Here is a 16,179-nt window from a genome sequence, read left to right as displayed (position 1 = left end):
TCTTTAGAGTGGGTGTTGCGATTGTGGTGCTTTAGGCTGCTTAAGAGAGGAGTCAGCGGCTTATGGGCCTTAGGGTGTTGTGGTTTTATACTAGGGCCTCTTGTGTGGTGAATTTTGGTTACAAATCGTGGTGATCTAGAAAGGAGAAGTGTCAATTTGAAGGCAATTTGGAAAGGACTTGGAGAAATATGACAGCTTGGTTGCAGGTTGAGTTAGTACAGTAATGAATATAATTGGTTCCTTGGGTACTTACGATGTGGCTAGTCTCCACAGGTGTTTTATGGCAATGCTCATGGGTTTTGGCGACCTGCGCGGCTGGGTTGAGTTAGAGAGATTCGGTTATGATAGCTTGGTTGTGTGCAAATAGGTTTCGAAGAGTTCTCAATGGTTTTTACCACGGTTCGAGGAGTATATTTCCTACCGGCGTGAGGAATATGTTGCGTATTGGGATTTTCTCCGGGATGAGATCAAATGGAAAGTTTTTGACTGACCGATTATGTATTCTGCTTGTGACTCAAAGTTGATTATGAGATTCTGGTACTCTTCACAGGATGGCATGGTAGACGTGATGTATTGTGTGGGATTGAGATTTGCATGTGCAAGGTCACTGTTCAGTTTTGAACGGAAGGACATAAATTTGTAGGCAGTATGGACGGATTTAGATGACTAGGTAAATGATATTACTAATCGGTATGGCCTGATGAGAGTATACATTTCAGAAGGGGCAATGTGTTTTGATGTATGGATACCTCACTGGTACTGCGGCACTCTTCCGGTTTATCGACTGCTGATATTCAAATTTTGCTATGTGGCACGGAAGAATTTTAGAAGTATTCCTCATGGGATGATTGTGCATGAGAGATGTGTTAGACATTCTAGCGGTGGAGTTGGGATAAGCTATGGTGATTCGTGTGTTCTATGGATTTGGAGACTGGGAGTTCTCAGGAGCGGATTATTTCATGGTTGTGGACTGTGAAGTCATGGCCGAAGCTAGCCAGATGATAGTATGTGTTATGATTCAGTCATTGTGGGCTTTAGGAGGTTTATTTATCTAACTGTGGGTGCCCGGAGTTGGTTTGGGGGTCCATTGGTAGGCCCAATTAGGATGTGTATTTTACACCGAGCCGGATTGATTGGCTCCATACTGGTATTATTGAGGGATGTACCATTCGGTTTGTGTTGAGCTTATTCATTTATTGATAGGTTCTGTGAGTTACTCCGCTATGCTACGAGGGGTTGTGATTAGTGTTTCAAAAGGTGTGGGCATAAGGCGGGGCATTTTACATATGCCTCAGCGGGGCGTAAACCCAATGGGTATTTAATTTTTAATATTTTATAAAATAATATAATGACAATTAATATTTATAAATAGGTAAAATTGCATAAACATTGAAGAAAACTATATATATGTGTGCTCCATCCCCACAAAAAACTAATCAAAACAATCTATTATACGTTACTTACAAGCACAAGTAATTTGAGTCTAAAAGAATAAAATTTTCTATATGGAGGAACAAAAATGATGATTAACCTGCAATTTGAACTTTGAATTTGCTGCTATGAAGAAAAATGTAGTTCTCTTTGTATTTGTAAAAAAAATTAAATATTCGTTACTTTTGGGAGATATTAGCAGACTAGCGGACAAGATACAAATTTGGGGAAACCATGAATTAGGGCTTAAATCAATAAAAAAGTTTTTTACTTTTAAATTAAATACTTTTGAGTTCCTTTTTAAACCTTTTGAGTAATTACCAAACTCACTTTTGAGAACTTGGGTATTATATGAAGGACTAATTCAACAAATTTTGTTTTAATTTGAAAAAGTCTCTGGGGCTTATTCCTTACTAAAAAAATGCGCCCCGAACGCTCGGGTGTACGCTCCGAACGCCCGGGCGAGCGCTCCAAATTGCGGGGCATACGCCTCTTGAGACTTTCTCCCCACACCATCGCCCCTGGGCATTTTTGGTACGCCTCACCTCGGGGCTCGCCCCAGAAACGCCTTTTAAAACAGAGGTTGTGATTTGTTGGTTGTATGCACACATGGTGTGGTTCTATTATGGCCTTATAGCGGAATGTGAGCGAGAAGAGTATTGGGTAATGCTTGGTTGATGGCGTATTGGTTATGTTCTTTCGGGTTTTGTGGGGCATGGTGTCATTTGTTTCTCCGTGGTTATGGTAATGCACTTTGAGTAATTGATGTCGAATTGCGCATGGTTATTGATTTTTAGCAGGGTGCCTTGAGGTATTTCATATGAACCGGTATTTGGATAGGGTCGCGCATTGCAGTAGAGTTATGTGGAAATATAATCCTTTGTGTTAGATTCGTGTGTTATGGTTCTATGGTGTGTGATGGTTTTAAGCATTTCGTGGTGGTGGTAATTGATGAGTTTGCGGGATGGTTCTCTCATTTGAGTTATTTTTGCATGATTGAGTACATTTGGAATGTAGCTTATTGGTGCACAGATTGCACGGGTTGTGGCTTTAGATTGTATGGGTGTGTCATGTCACTAGAGTGGTCATGTTGGATGAGATGAGGTCATTGGACCTAGAATGGATGCCATCGGATTTTATTTTGGTATATTTGGAAGGATAATATCGAAAGTCGGCTTATAAATTGGATATAATTGTTGTAAAAGGAGAAGGAGCTCCATTACTTGTTGGTCTGATTAATGGCTATGAGTTTTTGCGTGTTTCTTTCATCATCGGCAGTGTACAAAATTTTTAGGACGAGGTTTGGTTTGACATGAGGTTTCTTACCGGAATTGTGTTGTTTGAGCAGCTACTGTGATTAGAAATCATTGCTTCGAGTATTTGAATTATGTGGTATATCATACGATTGTATCTTGGGTTATGGTTGCGGCTTGGTACAGCTTGTTTAGACTTATACAGTGTGTAGATACGAGATTCTGATTTATAGAAATTGTGGATGTTGGAAATTGGATTCTAAGGTTTATGGGCTAGGTTGAATTAAGGAACTTCAGTTATGTTGTGTTGTCGGGCCTATATGGGATAGGGTGACATGAGATCACCCTCGGGTATGTGCATGTCAAGGTTATACGGTGGTTTTATGACTTTGAGAACAACTTTGGACACGTTCGAGGACGAACGTATGTTTAAATGGGGGGAGGGGATGTAATGACCCAACCGGTCGTTTTAAGCATATGCACTTCGCTCGGTAGTTTACGGGCATGAGTAGCCCCGTATGATGTATTCTGACTTGTGTGAATCGTCGGTTTGGTTTTCAGGTTATTCGGGATTGATTTGGAAGAATGATTCTCAACTAGGGAGCTTTAAATTTGAAAGAGTTGACCAAGTTTGACTTTTTAGAATTTCACATCGTATTGGAATTTTGATGGTTCTGTTAGCTCCGTTGGGTGATTTTGGACTTAGGAGCGCGTCCGGATTGTGATTTAGAGGTACGTAGTTGAATTTGGCTCAAAATGGCAAAAGTTGAAATTTTGGAAAGGTTGACAGGGAGTGGACCTTTTCATATCGGGGTCGGATTGCGATTCTGGAAGTTGGAGCAGGTCCGTAATGTCGAATGTGACTTGTGTTCAAAATTTGATGTCAATCCGACGTAATTTGATAGGTTTCAGCATCGGTTGTAGAAGTTTGAAGTTTCAAAGTTCATAGATTTCGATTTGAGGTGTGATTCGTCGTTTTGATGTTGTTATGTGTGTTTTGAGGCCTCGATTAGGTCTGTATCGTGTTATGGAACTTGTTGGTATATTCGGACGGGGTCCCGAGAGGCTCGGGTGAATTTCGGACGAGGTTCGGATCATTTCATTTCATTGTTTTTGGATTTGGCTAAGATATCTGGTTCTGGTGTTTCCGCATCTGCGGAAGAGTGGGCGTAGATGCAAACAATTAGCCGCAGAAGCGTAGAAGGCCATGGAGGACAGGGGTCGCAGGTGTGTAGCAATTCCCGCACCTACGGTACTTCAGATGCAGACAAGTGAACGCAGGTGCGGGGGTAGCTAGGAGTGATTGACTCCGCAGAAGCGAGGCTGGGGCCGCAGATGTGCGTTCGCAAGTGCGGAACCTGGAGCGCAGGTGCAGACCCTGGAGGTGCAAGTGACTCCCGCAGAAGCGGCATTTTTTACTGCAGATGCAGCGTCGTAGGTGCTAGAATAGGCCCGCAGATGCAAAAAGTCTGGGCAGAAGGTTTATAAGTAAGGGTTCGCGATTTTAGTCTTATTTCAATATTTTGGACTCGGACTTAGGCGATTTTGGAGAAGACTTTCGAGGTGATTATAGAGGTAAGCTTCTTGTACTCGTTTTGGATCAAAAAGCTTGTTTCCCGACCTAATTAGCGTGATTTTGAAGTGAAATTTGGGGGTTTAGGTCTTGAGAATTAGAGAGTGGAGTTTGGGGATTTGAATGACCAAATGGTGTCAGATTTTGATAAATTTGGTATGGTTAGACTTATGAGTGTATGGGTTTTTGGGTTTTGTAAATTTTTTCGGGTTCCAAGGTGCGGGCCCGGGTTGGGCTTTTGGGCGATTTTGGGCTTTTGATTCAAGATTTGATCTTTTTCTATCGGGATTGGTTCCTTTAGCATTGTTTAATATATTTGAGTTGTTTTTGGTTAGTTACGAGCCGTTCGGAGGTCAGAACCCGCGGGATGGCATTTTGGACCATCGCTTGGCTTGCTTGGTGTTGGAATTAGCTTGTTCAAGGTAAGTAACTCTTCTAATCTTAGTGCTGAGGATATGAAACCCTGAAATACGTGTTATGTGATAGGTATTGAGGTGACGCACATGCTAGGTGACGGGCTTGTGGGCATGCATCCTGTGAATTGTGATTTCGTTGTTTCCATGGCACTGTATAGTGGCCCTATTTTGTTGATATATGTGTTATCACTGTGTGATAAAGTAGTTAAGCTGTCAATCATGCTAAATATCAAGTTTAGGATTTATGCTAATATTGTTAGGACCCATAGTGGTCGTTTCTTGCTGTCATCTCACTAATTTCATTGATATATTGTACTCAGTCATATTCATGCATTCATATCATATGTCAGTCTCAATTTTTGTTTGTTGATACATCATATCATTGTTGTCGGGCTAGTTTCACGGCAGTGTGAGCCCGTGAGTGATACTGGAGAGATTTATGACTGAGCGAGGCCGAGGGCCTGAGTGAGGCCGAGGGCCTGAGTGAGAGTGACATTTTGGGATCGGGCTGCACGCCATAACATATGATATTGATTATATTTTATATGGATCGGGTTGCACGCCGCAACAAGCCTTCGGGCTATATATATATATATATATATATATATATATATATATATATATATATATATATATATATATATATATATATATATATATATATTAATTATTGGATCGGGTTGCACGCCACAACAATATTAGATCGGGTTGCATGCCGCAATAATATTGGATCGGGCTGCACACCGATGGATCTTCTCTACGGGCTGGATTGGCCCTCCTCGGTACTGAGTGACTAGTGATCAGTTGATGTGTATATTCCGGGATGGATCTTCGCTGGGCCGGATTGGCCATATATAGTACCGAGTGATTGAGCATGATGAGTGGAATGTGTGAGAAAGTGAGATTGAGTACTCTGAGAGTGTGAGTACATGAGTTCATCTCTGAGATACATTGCATTGACATGCACACATGACATACAGGCATAGAGATGTATTTTCCTCATGTTGTACGGTATCACATCATTCATGATTTCTCACACATGTTGACAGATGAGCATAGTGATGCATTTGTTTTACACTGGTTATCTGGAATGAAAATAAAACATCTTATTTATTATGGAAAGGAGTTTGGGAAAATTATTGGTTTCAAACTTATTCATATTTTGGTAACTCTGGTAAACGATTTGGGTCTTCATTGAAGTACTTGAAATGCAGAACTATTTTCAGAAATCATGTTTTTGTTGAACATTTGATTGTTGAGTTACTTCTGGTATTACTTGTATTATGTTGTTATGAACTATTATTGGTTATTGAAGTTGGGTCCTGACCTTGGTACAAGCTCGTCAATACTTTCAGCATAAGGTTAGGTTTGTTACTTATTGAGTACATGGGGTCGGTTGCACTCATACTACACTTTTACACCTTGCGTGCAGATATTGGTTGCTGATATTGCTGTGTTCGATGGGAGCTGGATTAAAGATGTACCTACGTCCCAATTGTAGCTGCCCCTTGTTCATGGTAGCTTTAGATCTATAAAACTCTATTTATGTGCTATTAAAACAGACTATGTATTTATTTCATTTCCGCTTTGTAAACTCTATTCTTAGAAGCTCATGATTTGTACTACCAGTCCTTGGGAAATGTATAAGATTCAGATATTTCTTTACTTTATCGCCTTATTAATTATTATTGGATGTTGTTAGAGGTTAATTGTCTTACCTAGCGGGTTGGGTTAGGTGCCATCACGACTAGTGGATTTGGGGTCATGACATGAAATCTATCTTTGGACGATGCGAATGATGTCCTTAGACCATGATGTCCTGGGACATGAATCATATATAAGGGATTCGCAGGCCATGGCCATGAGGATGGTGCCGTTGGACTATGATGCCTTTGAATAATGATGTGCATCTTTGAGATCCTTAGGCCATGAAATGGTGTCCTTAGGCCATGGAGATGATACCTTCGGACTATGACGCCTTCCGATAGTGTGGCGATCTTTCCGCCCATGAGATGCTAGGATAGAGCAGTATTTGATTATTCAACAAGGAAGATAAGCAGTGCTTAGCCATATGCAGATAACGAAGGCAAGTCTTAGCCTTAGGCAAGAATGGAGGCATAGCATTAGCCTCATGCAAACGGAGGAAGGAAGTGCTTAGCCTTATGCGAGTAAGAGGGCGGCGCTTCGCCCTATGCATATAGTCAGGGCAATGCTTAGCCTCATTCATGTAGGAGGGTGTTGCTTGGCCCCTATGCAAATAGTAAGGTAACTGCTTTAACCCTATGCAGATGTGGAGGCAGTGCTTAGTCTCATGCAAGTCGGAGGGAGGTGCTTGGACCTATGCAGATGTGGACACAGTGCTTACCCTGATGCAGATAGAGAGGGAAGTGCTTAGCCCTATGTAGGTGTGAAGGCAAAGCTTTGCCACATTCAAGTAGGAGAGTCGTGCTTAGCCCGATGCAGAGGTTAGTCTCATGCAAATGCAAGGGAGGAAAGCAATTCATAGCTTGACACATTTAGGCTTGGTAGCATCAATCCATGTGAAGATAGTGATCTCATCATATATCTTTTGCAGATATTTCTGATAGTGTTACACGTGTTATTCCTATATTCAAAGAAAAAATGTAAGTTGAGGGAGTAGGTTGACCAATGCTACTGACTCCACGTTCCATCCTTGCCTCTAGCTTTGCTTTATGAACTTGACACTTCAATGCTTTGAGCCTGCCCGGATAGCATTTTGCTATTACAAAGATTGAGTTTTCAAAATATGCATTGTTTGCAATTGGTCAGTCGTAAAGAATGTAATTTTTACTAATATGTGATAATTCATAAAAATAGATAGCTTTTTGTTGAATCATAAACCGTGGAACACATTGAGATATTGCAACTATCACACCCCAATCTTGGGAGGTGCGACCTGCACACGATGCCCGAAGGCCCGTGCGAACCAACTCGTGCTCTTTCATTTTTATGTTCATAAGAAAACTAGGCCGTTGAGGGCTCCAAGTGATAATCACCAAAGTTAAAAATGAATGCAACTAATTAACAAGGACAACATTGGCATCTTATAAATCAAAACTATTCTTAACAAAATCATAACTGCCCCTTTTACACAACATACAACCAAACTCTAGCCTTTAAGCCTCTAAGAGTACCAAAAGACACATACACGTATAGAACTAGGTCAGGATAGGGCTCCACCCTTACCCAAAACGTTTACAACATTTGCCTCCGTACCTATCGACTTCGGGAGAACTACTCCAAAGAAATGAAGAGCAACAACCAACAGCTGAACCGTGCACCTACTAGGGATGGACGTCACCGTATCTATCTGTACCTGTGGGCTTGAACATAGCGCCCAAAAATAAGGGGTGTTAGTACGGATAATATATTGAGTATGTATGACTACGAAACACAAGCAACTCAGAGTATCATCATTAGAAATCTGAATACGCGATTCCAGCCTGAATACCATAGACATGCTACCGGAGGCGTAAACTAAATCATGGAAAACTACGGACCATAGATCGTGAATGCATGCAACTTTTGTAAAACCATGCCTCTCATTCAGGCCATACATTATTTGATACTATACATATATATATATTCATATCTTTAGTCACACTTTGGGGCAAATTTCCATCACTCTGTACCCGGCTTCATAGATGAATCGGTCGTACCCGGCCTCAAGAGGTCTCGGTTATACCCGGTCTCAACAAAATTCGGTGTAGACGGCCTTAAGAGGACTCGGTAGCCTCACATCACACATCATCGTACCCGGCCACACATGGGCTCGGTAATATCTCATATCATGCCTCAACATACCTAATTGATCAGTGGTTGCGCAATAGGTATCGTACCTAGCCGACTATAATGAAACACACACACACACAGATATATATATATATATATATATATATATATATATATATATATATATATATATATATAAAAGTACAAGAGGAAAAGATAATTTTTTAACTTTAAAATTAATCATACTTTTCGACCACAGGATACCAACCGAAACAATGTAGATTTTAAGATACATATTACTAGCAACAACGCACAAGAACAAGATAACATCACTGAGAGGGTTTAGAACAACTAAACCTTACATAATAGGAGTCATTTAGGAAGAAGGAGAGACCTACACTAACTCATGCCAAGAAAGAAGATTTTCCTACATACCTTGTTGAAGAGCTAACTTTACTTCTATGGTGGTTAATTTTGCCTTTAATGAACCTTCAGAATCAATGCCACCAGACGATGGGGGTTATAGCAACGTCTTCAAGCTAAATCTTTCCCAAATCCATATTCACCTTCGATTTTGCCTTAATTTGCTAGGAAATTCTAAAGGAGCGTAGAGAGTATTTAAAAGGAATTGTTCTGATGATACTTCTAAGAATGAAAGAGAAAGAGCCTTACTGTAATCTTATATTATTGCCACTCCCACATGCAAAAATGGATCGTCTCGCCCCGATTGTTGCACCTAGTGAAACACTTGGTGCAAACCTACTAACACGTGTGAACACCTTCTAGCTTTGAACGTGCCTCCAGCTGATTGGCCGTGCTAGAATCCATACTTATCACACTTTATTTAAGTGTGTGTGGTGTAACATCATCCTCCCCTTCAGAATATTCATCCTCGAATATTGAATCATGGCTCATCGTGATAGTTGCATTGTTGCCTTCCATTGTGGGAAATAGATGGGGGTACCTAGATTTCACATCTTTTTCAGCTTCCCACGTCTTTTCTTCCTTATCCTTGTTCCTCCAAAGTACTTTAACTGAAGCCACTTCTTTGGTTCGCAGCTTACAGATCTGTCGATCTAAGATAGCCACAGGAATTACTTTGTAAGATAGGTCTTCTGTAACTTGGATATCTTTAACAAGGGTAACACGGGATGAATCGCTTAGGCACTTTGGGAGCATAGACACGTGGAATATCGGATGTACCGCTTTGAATTTTGGGGGCAGCTTGAACTCGTAAGCCACATGACCGAGATTCTTTATAATTTGATATGGTCCGATATACTGGGGGCTGAGTTTGCCTCTTCTACCAAATCTCATCACGCCTTTCATAGATGAAACCTTCAAGAACACCTAGACTCCTACCGCAAACTCTAAATCTCGCTGCCGATTTTCTTAGTATGATATTTGTCTGCTTTGGGCGACCAACAATCGGTTTTGAATTAGCTTCACCTTCTCTACAACCTGTTGTACCAGCTCTGGACCCAACAACATTCCTTTGCCCACTTCGAACCAGCCAATAAGAGATCTACGCTTTCGCCCTTATAGGGCCTCATATGATGCCATTTTAATAATGGCATGGTAGTTGTTATTGTAAGCAAATTCGATGAGGGGTAGATGACCCTCCTAATCTCTCTTGAAGTCTAGAACACATGCAAGTAACATGTCCTCGAGCGTTTGAATAGTGCACTCAACTTGGCCATCGGTTTGTGGATGGAAAGTTATGCTAAGGTTGATCTTTGTTCCCATTCCTTCCTTTTTGGAATGATCTATAGAAGTTATCTTTAAACTGGGCACCTCTGTTTGATATGATGGAAACCGGAATCCCATGGAGTCGAACTATCTCCTTAATGTATATCTTAGCATAATCTTCAACGGAGAAGGTAGTCTTAACTGGTAGAAAGTGAGCTGACTTGGTGGGTTGATCCACAATAACCCATATAGAGTAAAACTTTCGGCGTGATCATGGTATGTTGATAACAAAATCCATGTTAATAACTTCCCATTTCCAGGTTGGAATTTTCATATTCTGTAGCAATCCTTCCATTTTCCCATCGTACCCCGGATGAACAGAATACCGGGGCTAATGAATCTCTGCCATGATCTATTCTCGGAGTTTCCCTGCATTGGGAACACACAACTGTTCCTTGTGTCTAAGGACTCTGTCCTGGGTTAGCTCGAATACTTGATTCTTCTGAGATGTAACGCTTTCTCTTTGTTTCACCAAGGTTGGATCTTCAAATTGTCGTGCTTTAACTTCGGCCACTAGCGAAGATTCGGCAAGATTTCTAACTGTGACTGCTCCGCTGCCGATATCAAGCAACTGAATGCTTAGGTTTGCCAGCCGACACAAATCTTTAGTCATCTCAAACTTCTTCCCTTCCAGATGTCGTACGCTACCCATGGACTTCTGACTTAGTGCATTAGCTACAATGTTTGTTTTCCTGTGATGGTATAAAATATCAACATCATAGTCCTTTAACATTTCAAGCCATCTTTGCTGCCTCAAATTTAAATCTTTCTGCTTGAATACGTACTGCAAGCTCTTGTGGTCGGTGAATACATCAACATGAACTCCATACAAGTAGTGACGCCATATCTTTAAGGCAAATATAACAGTTGCTAGCTCCAAATCATGAGTTGTGTAATTTTGGTCGTGCCTCCTTAGTTGCCTCAAAGCATAAGCGACAACTTTCCCGTGTTGCATTAGAACAGTACCTAATCTTACTCTAGAGGCAACACAATATATCACGTACCCCTCGGGTCATTCAGGGAGGGTTAGGACTGGTGCCGAGGTTAACCTATCCTTTAACTCTTGGAAGCTCTTCTTGCAAACATCGGTCCATTTGAATTTTGTTATCTTTTGCGTAAACTTTGTTAACGGACGGGCTATAGATGAGAAATTTTCCACAAACCTTCGATGGTAACCGGCCAAGCCCAAGAAGCTGCGTACTTCGATAGGAGTTGTGGGCCTTGACCAACTCTTAACCGCTTCAATATTTTTATCATAAACCTTGATTCCTTCACTAGATACTCTGTGCCTAAGAAAGTTCACCGAGCTCAGCCAAAATTTGCACTTGGAAAACTTTGCGTACAACTTGTGATCCCGAAGTATGCGCATAACCATCAGTTAATATTCTGTGTGCTCTACCTTGGATCGAGAATACACCAGGACATCATCTATGAACACGATCACAAAAGTATCCAGGTACGACCTGAATACTCGATTCATCAGATTTATGAAGGTCACCGGTCCATTAGTTAGGCTAAAGAATACAACAAGAAACTTGTAATTGCTATATCGGGTCCGAAAGGCTGTCTTCATGACATCTTCTCCCATGATACTTAAGTGATGGTACTTGGATCTGAGACCAATCTTCAAGAAATACTTAGCACCTTGAAATAGGTCTAAGAAATCATTGATTCTTGGATGTGGATACTTGTTCTTGATGGTTACTTTATTCAGCGGTCGATAATCAATACACATCCATAACAAACCATCTTTCTTTCGAAAAAATAACATTAAGGCTCCCTACGGAGAGGTACTGGGTTGGATAAATACCTTGTCAAGAAGGTCCTTCGGCTGATCTTTTAATTCTCTCAACTCGACAGGAGTCATCCTGTACGAGGGAATCGATATTGGCTGCGTATCGGGTGCTACTCAATAACAAACTCAATATCCCTCTTAGGTGGAATACCCGGGATCGCATCAGAGAACACATTGGAGAACTCACTTGCGATCGGTACCGACTAAAGGGTGGGAGGCTTTGCCTCCATATCTTGCACCCCCACCAAATGATAGAAACATACTTTTGTGATCATCTTCTGGGCCTTAAGGTAAGAAATAAACTTCCCTTTTTACATTCCAAGATTGCCCTTCCATTCGATAGCAGGTTCTCCTGGAAAGTTAAAATGAACAACTTTCTTCCAACAATCCACTGTAGCATAACAAGAAGCCAACCAATCCATGCCCATGATGAAATCAAACTCTATCATTTCCAATTCATTCAAATCGGCCAAGGTACGGTGATCATGAATCATCACATCACAATCTCGATTCGCCCGCCTAACTATCACAGATTTGCCCATGGGTGTGGACACCTTGAATGGTTGATGCAAATATTATGGTTTCTTACCACAGCTACTAGCAACAAATGGGGAAATGTATGACAAAGTGAATGGGGAAATTCAGAGCATACATATTAAGGGAGAATACGGATAGTATACTTGTGACCACATCTGGTGACAACTTTAAATTATGACGACTTGACAATGCATAGATGTAATTCTTATGTTGCCCACCCTTGGCGAGACATTCCACCTACACCTCTACCCTTTTCCATCGGCAGTTGCATACCTTGCTCACGTGGATGTGCTGTCATAGAAGAAGTTGTTGCATATCCTGCAGGTGGTATCACGCCACCTGCATTTCTTGTTGGGAAAACGCAGATGATGTCACCAGGCTGCCCACAAGAATAGCACAATTCTTAACCCTGACAACAATGACAAAAATGATTCCTACCACACCAGCCACAATGCGGCACCGATGGCCTCATCTTACCAGGGCCTCCACTAAATTCCGAGTTCAGACCCCGGGGATTTTGATTTTGACCAGAATAGGTGATCCGACCACGACTCTAATCTTGTAACAGTGATGTTTCACTTGCCGCCAGATGGGATGGACGTCGGGGAAACGGGGGGTCTAAACTCACCTCGTGACTTTTCCATGTCACTTACAGATCGGGCTCTCTTATGTTATCCCTGATCGTGCTCTCGAGCAGCTCGTTGTTGCCTTTTTGGATCCTCTAATCTTTGTGCATAGGCTTTTATATGAGCAATGTCCATGTTCAGACTCAGAGAAGGAGTGGTGCATTCATCGATCAACTGTGGTCCTAGTCTATCCACGAATCAATGTACTCTATCACTCATCTCTGCTACAATTAAAGGAGCACACTTAGGCAAGGAGTTAAATTGTATGGTGTACTCCTGAACACTCATGTTACCTTGTTCCAATCGTAAGAAGCTATCCTTCTTAGCTCGGCGGAGTTCAATAGGCAAATACTCCTCCAGGAAGACTTCCAAAAACTCTTTCCATCTAACTGGTGGGGAAAGAGGTCCCCTAGACTACTCCCATGTCTCATACCAAGTCACAACAACATCCCACAATCTATATGAGGCAAGCTCAACAGACTCTGTATCGATGGCATGCATACCACGTAAGGTCCGCTGTATTTGGACTAAAAAGTTCTGGGGATCTTCATTGGGGTCTATTCATGTGAACAACGCGAGGTCCAAATTTATAAAATCCTAAACTCTCATGTTGATCGCTCTATCCGAGGTGGCAGGGGTTTGACGATGGGCCTGACAGGCCACAAATTGAGTCAACAGCTGCATTGCATTTCTCATTTCTAAATCCTGCTCGGGAACAACCGGGGGAGGAATAAGGGGTGCATTAACTTCTCTGGGTTGATCTGGGGTGGTAGTGCTGTCCCCGGAACATGAGTTCCAACCTCATCGTGGGGTCCATGTTGACCCATAGGGGCAAGTGGCACCTAGCTGGTACCTTCTACTGCTCCTTCATTTAGTCCTTGAACAAGTGCTTGACATCTCGTGGTAGGCATCACTATTAAAATAAATAAGATGGAAATTTGAAGCGAATACTTATGACTCAGCTCTATCGCACGATCTAGATCAGAAAAAAAGGGTATTCATCTTGAATATCCTATAGCCTCCTATTATATGTATGGTGCACCACATACCCATAAACAAGACTCTACTAGATACTGCTTGTAGACTCTCAAGGACATGACCTGGTCTGATACCAAGTTTGTCATACCCCAACCTTGGGAGGTGCGACCAGCACATGATGCCCGAAGGCCCATGCGAACCAACTCTTGCTCTTTCATTTTTTGTTCATAAGAAAACTAGGTCGTTGAGGCCTCCAAGTGATAATCACCAAAGTTAAAAATGAATACAACTAATTAAAAAGGACAACATTGGCATCTTATACATCACAGTTATTCTTAACAAAATCATAACTGCCCCTTTTACACAACATACAACCAAACTCTAGCCTACAAGCCTCTAAGAGTAACAAAAGACACATACACGTACACAACTAGGTCGTGACAGGGCCCCACCGTACCCAAAACATTTACAACATTTGATTTCGTACCTATCGACTTCTGAACACCTACTCCGAAGAAGTGGAGAGCAACAACCAATAGCTGAATAGCGCACCTACTAGGGATGGGCATTACCGGGTCTATCTTTACCTGTGGGCATGAACATAATGCCCAAAAGTAAGCGGCGTCAGTAGGGATAATGTACTGAGTATGTAAACTACTAAATAAAAGTAACTCAGAGCATCAGCATAAGAAATGTGAGTACGTGATTCCAGCTTGAATAATGTAGACACGCTATCGGGGGTGTAAACCAAATCATGGAAAACTAGGGACCATGGATCGTAAATACATGCAACTTTTGTAAACTCGTGCCTCTCATTGGGGCCATACATTATTTGATATTATACATATATATTCATATCTTTAGCCACACTTTAGGGAAAATTTTCATTACTCCCTACCCGGCCTCGTAGAGGACTTGGTCGTACCAAGCCTCAGGAGGTCTCGGTTGTCCCAGTCTCAACAAAACTCAGCGTAGCCGGCCTCAAGAGGACTCAGTATCCTCACATCATGCATCATCGTACCCAGACACACATGGGCTCGTTAATATATCATATCATGCCTTAAGATACCTAACTTATCAGTGGTTGCATAATAGGTGTCGTACCCGGCCGACTATAGCGCAGCTCGGTAGAGTAAAAATAGATACATATATATATATAAGTGCAATGCAATAGCAGTTTCAAGAGATAATAACTTTTTTACTTTAGAATTAACCATACTCTCCGATCATGAGGTACTAACCAGAACAATGTATATTTTAAGAGACATATTACCAGTAACACTGCACAAGAACAAGATAACATCATTGAGAGGGTTTAGAATTACTAAACCTTACAGTACAGGAGTCATTTAGAAAGAAGGAGAGACACACACTAACTCATGCTAAGAAAGAAGATTGCCCTACATACCTTGTTGAAGAGATAACTTTACTTTTATAGTGGTTAATTTTGCCTTTAATGAACCTTCAGAATCAATGCCACCAAACTATGGGGGTTACAGCAACGTCTTCAAGCTAAATCTTGCCCAAATATAGATTCACCTTTGATTTTGCCTTAAATTGCTAGGAAATTCTAAAGGGGCGTAAAGAGTATTTGAGAGGACTTGTTCTGATGATACTTCTAAGAATGAAAGAGAAAGATCCTTACTATAATTTTATATTGTTACCAAGCATAGGAATTTTTGTAACTCCCACATGCAAAAATTGGTCACCCCGCCCCGGTTGCTGCGCCCGGTGAGACACTTGGCATAGACCTACTGACACATGTAACAATCTTCTGGCTTGGAACATGCCTCCAACTGATTGGTCATGCTAGAAACCATACTTATCACACTTTATTTAAGTATGTGGGTTGTAACAGCAAGTCCTTATTTCGGATATGATTGTGAGGACTCCATCAAAATTTGAGTTCTGCTCCAGTTCTGATGGATCGGCTCTGATATATTTTTCAAATAATACTCTTCTAGCGACCCCTAGTGCCATAATATTGGATCTGATTCAAAGTTTCCCTAATACTCGATCATGGAGGGAAATAGAAATTTTATTATAATGTGACCAAACCCACAGGGTT

This window comes from Nicotiana tabacum, chromosome 14, assembly GCF_000715075.1.
Source record: "Nicotiana tabacum cultivar K326 chromosome 14, ASM71507v2, whole genome shotgun sequence".
Taxonomy (NCBI): Eukaryota; Viridiplantae; Streptophyta; class Magnoliopsida; order Solanales; family Solanaceae; genus Nicotiana; species Nicotiana tabacum.
The sequence above is the reverse complement of the archived record's forward strand: the minus strand, read 5'-3'. Positions refer to the sequence as shown.